The sequence below is a fragment of the Stegodyphus dumicola genome, chromosome 6 (genome assembly GCF_044657685.1).
Source record: "Stegodyphus dumicola isolate Sdum_Otavi_A_Nest chromosome 6, ASM4465768v1".
NCBI lineage: Eukaryota > Metazoa > Arthropoda > Arachnida > Araneae > Eresidae > Stegodyphus > Stegodyphus dumicola.
In genome coordinates, this window is record NC_140773.1 from 28,202,429 (window position 1) to 28,214,752 (window position 12,324).

The window sequence follows — 12,324 nt, forward strand, 5'->3', positions numbered from 1 at the left end:
TCTAGACAGTAAAAAAATGCTTGTCTCTGTATAGAAAATTGTCACATATAATAGAAAAGATGTAAGCCAAAGCACGATTTTTAAAAATTTATTCTCTTGCATTAGAGATGGCTTTCAAGTGTTTTATCATGATTTTATTTTCGCATACGCAGAATTTTTGCATTTTTTACTGATTGCTGTGTTTTTAACTTCCATAATATAAATTAAAGAAATAAACTTTGCAACTTCAACCATAAATAGATGACTTAAGAGAAATTTGTTTTGACATGTTATGCCAAGGAATAAATAAATATTGATTAATCTTGCATTTATGTTGCACGGCAGTAATTAGGAGTATTGGTTAACAGGTATGGAAAAAATTCTAAGTAAAATGAAATTAACGATGCAATTAAGATTACAGAATATAAATGCAGTATAATGAAAAGAAGATTTAAGAAATAAAGTAAAATTCAGACTATATAAGAAATTATAAGTATTTAAATATACCTTAAAAATTTTCATCTAAAATTGAGACCTTCTGAATGAATAATTTAATTCCAAAATAAGCGACGTTAAGGGTACATAGGAAACAAAAAATAATCATCATATACATTAGTAAAATAGTTGAAATACGAAGAAAAACACAAAAGCTTAAACTTAATTAACAGATCTTGCGGAAAATCAAGAAAAGATAATCTCTTATCAAATTGTGACGTCATCTATCAACTAAATGAAGAATCATAACACATGAGTTTGCTGCGCCTCCAACTGCCCCCTCATCCGCCTCCGGACTGTGGACTTGCACCGACAGCCTGCGAGATTCACTTAGAGGATCATCCGCAATCCGTCTTTTGCACGTGAACCGGTATTTTCGTACTACTTTCAGCAATATAAAAAAATCTGATGTGTATACCACATGACTTCCTTGTACGGAATATTAAATTATACGCATTTTTTCTTGCATTTTGTTTAAACTTATTGGATTTAATTATATCTACTTCGCCGACAGCGCATAAACCACAATAGAATAAGTGCATTCTTTAAAATTCACTCTATTTGTTTACCATAGCGACACTATGGCGCTAGGTTCACTTAACAGTATTATATTTCGTTCATATTATAACTCAGAATGCACAAAATTTGTATCATTTAAAGAATTATCTAATCGTTGCCACATATTCTATTCAAGTACTATAATAAAGCTAGAACGATGTATAAAAGAAATTAAGCAAACAAAACTAAAAAGGAACAGTTTTTCACAGACGATTGAGTATTTCTCATTCAATTAATTCAGTTCTCACTTCGCGACAAGGCAAAAATACATAAAAACTTAAAATATCTCTACTAAAATTTAGTAATTATTAAAAATTAAATTACTAATTATTAAAAATTAAAATATTAAAAATTAAGTAAATCTTAAACACTTATTTCCTCGAAAAAATTCCAGAAAGGATTAAGCATGATTTAAATCGCAATAATAAATGAAGGCGTTTATCTTTGTTGTTGCGAAGCTACGTTTCTCTAGATTGGCAAAAAATTCACTTCTCAGCTGCTTCAAATGTAAACAAGCAATGGCCGCCATCAAAATAGGCTTAGCGGCACTTAAACAACTTTTATATTGTTGATAATTCTAAAAATATTGCGTACAGATTTACTAAAGGCATAAAACCCTTAACCGGAAGATAAAAACAACCGGAAGATAAAAACCTTAACCTGAAGATAAAAAAAAACATAATTCAATCATTTTTAAAGAAAAAAATTTACAATTTACAAACATATAAGAGTAAAGAAACTAAGATCACTGAGCCAGGTAACAGAGTGGATATATATATAAATATATTTATATACGTTTGGAGCGGCTGATTGAAACCAAAATACGAGGTACACATCTACATGTTATAGCAGTCCTATATACAAAATTTCAACGTTCTGAGGCTACACGTTTTTGAGTTATGCGAGATACGTACGTACGTATTTTCGTACAGACGCCACGAAAAATTCTCTTCAGAGTTCATTTTAAAGCAGTTTTTAAGTTTTTTTTTTGGAGAAAAAGAGTCTTTTATAATGTCCTTACGTACAGATATCACGCAAAAACATCGTTAAATTGCATTCGATAGCGGTCAAAATGGATATTTTCGTTGAAATATGCGGTCTGAAACTTTTCGCGATTACAATACTTCCTTTTTACTTCGTACAAGGAAGTAAAAAGCAATAAATGGTAGAAATTTTCAATCTAAAATTATAAAAATAATCACGAATCAAGTTATTATCTATTTGTCTACGTTTACAATTAGGCAAGGGGGGGGCTACATTTCAGACATGAAAGCCGAAGTATATTGTAGATCGAAAAACGAAAGTACATAAAACATCTTATCCCAAAATTTGGTGGAGATGTTATTGAACTTACGCCATTCATTTCGGCAGAAATTTAAAAGAAACAGAGAGTGTTTATTTTATTAAATAATCAACAGACACAAATTGAGGGTACAACATATAAAAACCTAAATCGCTTATCATAGTTTTTTCCTTTGCATCGTCATATTTTGTATAGGTATTGTGCTTCTACAATAATAAATTTCTTGAAATTTCAATGACCTGCTTCAGAGCTGGCAAGCAGAAAAATCACATTTTTATGACACCTTAATTGAAAAGCAAATGACCTTGGAAACTTTTATTACTTTCTTAAAATAAATAAATATACAGATAGATATACTAAGAAGTTTTCTATCATGCGTAGATACTTATCTGTATAAAATTATATGAAAAGCATTTTATACAAAGTTCATGAGATAATAACACGAAGTATTTACTGAAATGTGAGTGCAAACAAATCATCTAGTTGTTTAAATGGTAGAAATTTAGACCTATTTCTTACTATAGCATTTTTTATTCTAATAAGACCTGAGAAAACTACATTTTGAACTCAAATTTCAAGATTTTAATGCTATTTAAGCCAGAGCTGGATATTTACACAGTAAAATACGAAGCAGTGATACCGGACTTGCAGCTTGAATTGAATTGCATTCTAACAATCATCTCAAGCAGTTATTGTCAGTATTTCAAAATAAGAGTTTTACAGATCATTTTCGAAAGCAAGTTTCTCAAATTTACCTCACGCCCAAAAAATTATTGCTGTGTTTGCTTCATCTTATATATGGGATCAAGTGTTTTCTCCCATGAGCCTTAGGAAGAATTTTATTAAAAACAGACTGAAAATGATCATTTATCATCATTTCTCAGAATTAGTACATCGCATTTCAAACCCTGAATTTAATGAAATTTTAAAAATGCAGTTTCAGTTTCATTTATCAAATTAAAATTTACATTGTAAGGTTTGTATACCCTTTATAAAGTTTTAGAATAAATTAAAAAAAAATATTAGCCTGTTAAATCTTCTTTTACTTTTTTGGCCCAATACCGTTGAAGTTTGCTCATCACTTAAACAATTCGATTTCCTAGTTGAATACTCCTCAAATTTGCAGCAATATCCTCCGTTTCATGCTGCCATCTGGTTGCGTTATAAGTTAAGCTAAGTTAGAGTTACAAATGAGATGGTGCTGCCATCTATTGGATGTAAACATCATGAAGTTATAACGAGACATTTAATATTTCAGTTCAGAAATTAATACGAATATTTTAGTCCTATTGAAAAGTGATATTTAGGTTTCATTTGTTTATCAAACAGGAAATCCTATCAAATAGGAAAATGGCGTATAGCTTTTAAAAGTTTTAAAATTTAATTTTTGACTGAAAATACATTGCTTCTCAAACGAAGCTTATTTCTACAGATGCAAGTTAAATGAAAGGTGGTATCAAAGAATATGAAAGGTCTTAATTCAAGTTCTTTGGTGGTACAGTCTTTTAAACATGGCAATCTTTCATTCACCTTCAATTCAGCTTTATTATTATGCATTTACTAATTCAGAAGATAATGTTACTACTAGCTCTTACAAATGTTAATACGTTTATAACACGTTTCCTTTATGATTACCTACCACTTTCTAAACATCACTACTATCCTCACTACCACACTACACGCCTTTGCGTCTCAAATTACTCAAAACCCTTTATGTTTTCTCAAATCATTTTTACGATATTTTATTATGATACTTGCATAGATAGGGCTATGTTTTACTGGCAAAGCTTACCGACTTGGTGCATTGTGTATAATCATCTATAACACGATACTTTCGTATAGAAAGAACTGTTTTTTCTTGCAAAGCTTTAGGACTTTGTGCATGCATATACTCATAATCATCTACTTTTATTAATTTTACGGCGTTTCACCACTCTCAGATTAATTTTGTCTCCATTTACGTTGAACTTTGTGTTTTTTAGCGAAGCAAAGACATTACATGTATATGTTATTTATTGTTTTATTCAAGAATTCATCCCTAATTTACGCACAGTGCCAAAAACTTTAAATTGGTCAGCGACCAATCGGAACTTTATTTCGACACGATGCGACTCCTGATGCTTCGATCTCCTCAGCCAAGACCATCTTCTTCAATGGCCCATAGATGGCGCCAGCAATGCTCTCAGCTAAGCCCTAGTGCTTGCTTACTATTTATTTCATGTTATTACACATTAAATTAATCGCCTTGTCTTGTCTTGTCTTTTGAATGGTTAGGAGGCAATTAGCAGCCTCTGCTGCTTTAACCACCGCTTTTGAAAAAAATGCCCTTAGGCGTTGGTATATATAATTGAAAAAATGGGCGTGTAACGCCGCGCCTACTAGGCGAAGCTGAAGCAAATACAAAGATATGTAGAGTGAAAAAGCATCTGGGAGCTGTTCGAGCTGTGACAAAAGATATAACTAACTGAAAAGTATGCTTAATAAAGCATTTGAAAAAATAAACATTAAGTAATTTAAATTAAGTATGCTTTTGAAACAGGTTCAGAATGAAATGGATCGTAATTATACTGGTGGGAGTGGCTCAAATGAGGAATAAGTCAACAGTAACATATTTCTGGTGAATTTCAAGAGTTCTCGTACGAGAAATGAGGCCCACCAGCGGCCGAGCGGTAAAGACGCTGAACACTGGTAGTTCGGTCTGAGGTTCGAATCCCGCGAACGGGCTGGCTGCATGGGCGTTTTCGTGGTTTTCCCCATGTGTAACGTGTATACGAGCCAGTTTCCCTTAGAAAGTCCTCCACGAAAGGCATCCCTCCCTTTAGGCAGATAGCCCTCGTGTGCTTTGCCATAATTAAATACACCAACACCAACACCAATACACCGTACGAGAAATGTTAAAGTCATATAAATTAACAGTATTCACAAACAGTTCACCCTGTACAAAGTTCTGGAATAAACACACTTTTTAAGAAACACTTATAATTTTAAAAGACACATATTTCAGCATAAGTCACAGTTTAGAAGGCGGGATGGTGAAACACACATAATTAATTCAGTTTGTGTGTCCCTAACAAAGTCTTTTTATAGGAACACTAATAAAATATAAAATTCTTGAAAATAATGATATAAAGTAATAATCCAATGAGCTTTTTTAAGTCCTAAATTAAGTTGAAAAAAAAAAAAAAATAAAAAAACACAAAAGTCTCTAGTTGGGAAATATTTACAGTATGTACAGCTATTTACAAGTTTCACCACCTTGGATTATGAAAAATGCTCCTAGGACGCTTAGCAGCATTTTCAAGTGTTGGATCATAATTGATTAGTTCCTTAATATGATCATATCGAGACTGTTCAATTTTACTATAAGAGTTGTGGCAGGTTTCGCCTTCGGGTGAGATACATAAATATGTATCCTTAAAATATTAAAAAACTAATGGCTACTGGTAATTAAAATTTAATGTACTGGTTAATACTCTCAGTAGTAGACACCAGAAGTAAAGCTACGATCTACTCCGTCTCAAAAAGACAATTCTTATTTTTTATTGCTCTTTATCTGCGTTTTATATTTCTCCCGCCATTCTGACATTATTTTTAATTAGTAGGATCATCCTGAAATATATCATATTTCGATCATGGCTTTGTCACCCTATTTTTGTAGACTTCTCCGTTTAAGCAGCATGCTTCTTTTTAACAGAACTTGATGTCTGTTGCGACAAACTGAGCAAGGGCTCCACATCTTCACTCTCAAGGGAACTTCCAAATTCTTCTGCTGTGTTTAAAATACGTAAATTTACGCAGTTTTTTTTTAAATTTAGGATTTAAAAGTATAAAATTAGAAGAAAAAGTAATACGTAATGTTTCGTATTTATTTTATGCTTTCTCTATAAATTAGACGTCGGGCCTTTGTCTCCCGTTCTTGTTGGCTAACGATATCACTTAAAACAGCCTTAATTAGAAAAATACTTAATGATAAATTATACAATCAATTATCGCTTTATGCAGTGTGTAATCAGCATCACGTCTTCATAAAAGTGAAAAATTAATGTACATAAATAAATGAAATACATAAATACATAAATACTATACGTAAATTAATGTAATATAAAAAAATTATTGAATTTACTGAAGGATTTTTTATTTGAAATAAGTATTACTGTTGGTGAAAAATAAAGTTTTTCCAGTTAAGGACCGAGCGGTAAAGTCGCTGAACACTGGCAGTTCGATCTCCGCAAACGGGCTGGCTGCATGGGCGCTTTCGTGGTTTTCCACATGTATACGAGCCAGCTTCACTCACAAAATTTTCCACGAAGACATTCCCTCCCTTAGACAGATAGCTCTCGAGTACTTTGCTATTGCAGAGAAATAAGGTATTTTTTTAAAGCAGAAGAAATGAAAAATGAACAGTGCCCTCGCCGCACTGTTAATTAGGGCATCCAGTCACGAAATACCGGTGGTGGAGTATGATCATCTACCACCTTTTTTAGTTCGGGCGCCATTGTAGAGACATCAGGATTTTTTGAAGTAGAAAAGATGAAAAATGAGCAGTGCCCTCCTCGGAACTCGAACCATGGACTTCTCATATACGTGCCGAGTGTGCTGACCACTACACCACGAACGCATGCTAAAAAAGTGGGAGAAATACCTTATACCATGATTAAATATATCATACCATTTTAACTTATACTTTATTAAATGATTGTTCATAATGATATTCTTAAACAATCTTAAAATTTAAACTGATGATAAAAACTGCCCTAAACTGATAATTAAAAAAGTGAATTCCACTCCTTTGTTTAAATGGTTAAATTTAGCAATTTTGGAAAAATTTAAGGAAAAGGCTATGTTATGAAATACTTCATATGAAATGTACTTTACAGTAATATATTTTGGTACAGTATGCAGACAAAATTAAGATGTGGAAACTTTCCAATAAATTTTACCTGATCTTCTAGCTTTGTAAATGAGATGCTTTTCGAGATTTAGTGTTATCAAGTTCTTCAAAAGATGATCTTGATATTAATGAATAACGGTACAATGTTTGCTGTAGATACAGTAGAATTTCAAATATCTGAACTAACATAACCCTTTCCTGGGGGGAAGGCTGGGACATATACGTATGTCCCCTGTATTCACAGTATTATATAAGGCTAAGAAATTTTAATTTAATACGGACATTTACAGACCCTGAGGTTTTATTTTTCTGTTTCTTACTGATTGAATAGCTGCCTTAATCGTTTGAATACATAAAATATTAGCCCACGTGAAAAGGCTAAATTATAGCTCATCCGAATGTTAAAAAAATTTGCTGATTCAAGTCTTTTTTACGGTTTACAAACTAAATCCGTATTTTCTTTAAAGCAACTGAAGGAATGAATACTTAAAAAAAAATACCGTATTTTTTTACCAAAGAATATAATGCACTTCAAAAAAATTAAAATAATCTTATTGCCATAAAACAAAATGTAAAAGAAACTGAAAAAAGTATTAATATGGGAATTTAAACAATACAATAATATTTTTATTTGCTTCACATAAAACAAACCCATTTCTATTTCGACAAAACAATAAATGTTTTTTACTTATACAGATTATGAAACGAAAACAGTTAATCTTGTTATTGCTTATTTTATGCTATATAAAAGAAAATAATTGTTTTTTATTTAAGAATGCAAAATATGTATTCCGTTTCTTTTAAATCCAAGTTAAGGAGTTATTTTTTCTTGCTGGTTGAAAATAAAATTCTGAATGTATATAATGTTAATTGATGTAACAAGAATTTAATTTTTTTAAAACTTAAATTAGATATAAAAAAGAAAGCTATGGAGTTTTTAGATAAATAAGAAAGATGAAAATGTATTCTAGATATTTGGAGACTGAATAATTAGAATTATATCGTATAGATTAACGTATCAGCGCGAAGTATCGTTCCATGCGTAGGAAAATGAAAGAACATTCCTGCATATGAAAAATAAATAATTAATGTAAGAACAGATCGATGATATATAATCGATAGATATTTGATTTTTTTCGATTGATCGATTGATATTAAGAACAGATCGATGCATCTTCATAGATAAATATGTAGGGAGGTAATTTGCTGGTCACATTATCAGAAAACAGAAGCAAAAAACCTGGATCGTATTTCAGCTCGACAGATTAAAAAAAGGATTTGGACAGTGAAATGTTATTTACATTTTATGTACGTGATGAAGAAACACTTGAATCAAAAACTGTAAAATTATTAATCAGAGGAAGCATTACATAAATTTATTAAATATAATCTGAAAATGTCTCAAAGTACGTTAATATTTCGGAAATTTAATTTCGCACATAAAGTCTTTCTGTTTACTTTCATACGGAGTCATAGGAACGTATTTATTAAAAACCGAAATGAGCCAGATGCTACTGTACTGATGATGTGAAATTCTTTAAATTAATATTTTGAGTTTTTCAAATACGCGCAAATGTGTGCATTTTTCTTTCTGCAATTTTATAATAAATTCCATGTAATAAATTACAGAAAATTCACATGAAATTGTCCTTGCTTCTTAAAATAATATTCAAGTCTACGGTAAACTGGGAAACTGAAAAGCCGAATACGGTATGCAGCGATTTTCCAAGTTCTGTAAACTGCAGCGGTGAAGTGTGATTTCATTTTAGCACGAAGATGGTGAAGTCTACCTCTAACTGCATTTAATCCCGTGTGCATTTAAGCTTAATATTCAACGCACTGAACTGGAAAATAACTACTATAAGGCAGAATTTCTGAACGATTTGATTTCCATCAAGAATATTTGAGCTATTTAAATGAGAACATTTTGTCTCTTAAGGTTAATGAACTATCATCTCAAAAATGTAATGAAGGATTTTATCGAGAGTTTGATGACATTCCTAGATATGTAGGCTATACAATCAGGTTCTCTATTCAGTCACTTTATTTCCCAGCTATACAGTTATTTTGTCTGCGGAGATGGGAAGTCTGTATAAATGGGAAAGACTGCAATGTTGGCAGTCCTTGTTTTATCTGGAGATGCCGAGTAAATTCGCTGTTCAATGCTTGTTCAAAAAAGGAATACCAACTGATGATGCAAAATTATTAACAGTTAACAAAATGCTATTAAATTAGAATTGAGCAAAACATTTTGTAAAAACACAAAAATTGTTCAAAAGTACTCAGTTTTTCTTCGCTATTTCTTCTCATGATGAAAATAAAAAACGAATTTTCTTCCTTAAATAGTTTCTATGTAAAATGGCGAAACAGGTTGATTTGAATTTGCTGGTAGTTTTATGATGAAGATACATGTCTTGTTAAAATCTGTATAATTATTAAAAAAAATTCTAAAGTAAATTTGATCTTAAGAGAAGTACAGGTAAACACAAGAAGAAAAATATGAACAACTACATATTTTCAAATTTCTACATATTTATGCCTTAAAAATGCGAATTTATTATGTAAATGTTATTTCCTAGATCTGTTATTTGAATACCTACTAACATGTGTGTTGGCTCGAAGTAAGTATTTAGCACATCTAGTTAGCGAATGGAAGATCCATAGTTATAATCCCATTGATATCTGAATTAGAATGTGCTTCACCATCCGTCAGCACCCTCTGATTTCGGCCAACAAGTTGTAGAGACATCAGGAATTTTTGGAAGCCGGAGAGATGAAAAATTAGCAACCGCCTTCGCCGGGAATCGAACCACGGACCTCTGAAATACTGGCTCAGTGTGCTGACCACTACTTCACGAAGACACGCTAGGACAGTGGGAGAAATACCTTGTAAAGTTCTTGTACCTGTCATCAGTCTTCCTTTAAGTGGGACATAGCGTGTCAAGGTAGCAGTGGGAGCATCCGTGTTAGAATCTCGTCTAGTTAACAACTGATTTTTCCTATTTCTTATTACTGACAAAACCTAATAGTCTCTGCTATAGATCTGTTTAATAAAGTGCCATGAAAGAGTGTTTCTCATTTTTTTTGACAGAGCTATACTAATCCTAGTTAAAATTAAAGCTTACGATTTTTCGGTCATTGCAAGAATATTTAGAAAGGTATGACAGCAGTCTGAATGCAAAATAAATTTCATTATCTTCAGTGACTGTTGTTTCCCTGACTAAGGATAATTAAAAAGCTAAGGGAAAAAGATATGGCATTGAAAGGATGATTTGAATATGAAGTTTGGATTTAATTTGAAGGATAAGATCTCATGCTACAGCGATTTGTAACACGTCTGAGAAATGGCAAATTGCTAGGCAGCTCGGATGACAAGTTGAAATATAATGGGTACTTATTAATGGGATTATCTTGGCGTTGTTTGTTAGAAAGTCCTCCACGAAGGCATCCCTCCCCTTAGGCAGATACCCCTCGTGTGCTTTGCCATAATTAAATACACCACCACACCTTGGCATTATTTGACAATTTTTTAGAGATGAAAAGATGAAAGTTACTTTTCAGGTGCAAGCTGGTGGTTTTCGCGATATTTTCTAAAACATTCCCAAATTATCGATATTTACTGCACGTCGGCAAATATTATCAACATATGAAAAGAAATTTTTACCAATTTAAAATACAGATTTTAATTATTAAAGAAGGATTGCATGAGGAATTAAAAATAAAACACATACATTCTTCTCCAAATATTTCTGCAATTCTTTTTGAGCTATTTTTCTCTCCAAGTACTGAGCGATCTGTTTTCGCTTAAATAACACAGAATTGCAGAGTCTCGAAAACAGAAACAATCTACCAAATTCTTCCCTTTAGAAATTCTGCGACAAAACTTTGTATTCCTGCAGAAATTGTACCGCAGTTTCTTCTATTGTCGTCAAATTCCACAAGCTCATTTTTAAAAATTAAAAAAAAAAAAAAAAAAAAAAAAAAAAAAAAAAAAAAATCCTGATTTGTTTATAAAAACCATTGGAACAAGGAATGCAACATAAAAGAACGCATACAAAAATGGCGACTTTCCTTGATTGAAGGAACTGTTATGAGCATGGTTGTCTGAAGAGTGTTTATACACATAGTTGCCAGAGTTGGGCACATTCTGAAAAATCTGAAGACTTCCATTAAAGTGGTTGCGATAATACATGAGTACCGCATAATGCTTCATGATGAACAATATTTACTACGTCATATAAATGACAAACGCACTACTAGCGGTAAGCAGTGTAACGTAATGTAATGCAAAGCAGTGTGGGGAGACTTGAAAATGGAATAACGCTAAAAATATTAACTGTTTTTATTACTAAAGATTGACATTCTTGGATTAATTATTTAATTAATTATGAAAATACACACGAGGTATATCTGTATCACGGAAAGGAACACTGCCGACCGGACGGCTGTCTTACTGTGAAGCATCCAGTTGAAGGTGTCTCACAATCGCTGAACACTGGTAGTTCAGTCCAAATTTCGAATCCCGGCAAACGGGTTGGCTCCATAAGTGTTTTCGTAATTTTGAGTATGCCTAACGTGTATGCAGTATATTGTGAATGCATACGTAAATAAAGCGGGCGCAGCCCGCGCGAACCGCAAAACACTGGTAGTTCGGTCCAGCTTTCGTATAGAGGCGATCGGGCTGGCTGCATAAGTGTTTTCGTGATTTTAGGTATGTTTATCGTGTATGCAGTATTTTCTGGACGTATACGCCAATAATTTATTTATTTGACAATTTTTATTGTCAAACGGGCGCAGCCCGCGTTGAAACGGGCGCAGTCCGCTTTGAACACTGGTAGTTAAGTCGAATACCAGCGAGCGGACTGACTGCATGCGTACTTTCGTGATTTAACGCATGTGTATCGTGGACGCAGTATCTTCTGGATGCATATGTGAATAAAGCGGGCGCAGCCCGCTCAAAACCGCTGAACACTGGTAGTTCGGTTCAACTTTCGAATAGCCGTTAAAGAGCTGTCTGTATGGGTATTTTCGTGATTTCACGCACGTGTATCGTGTATGCAGTATCTTCTGGATGCATACGAGAATAGAGCGGGCCAAG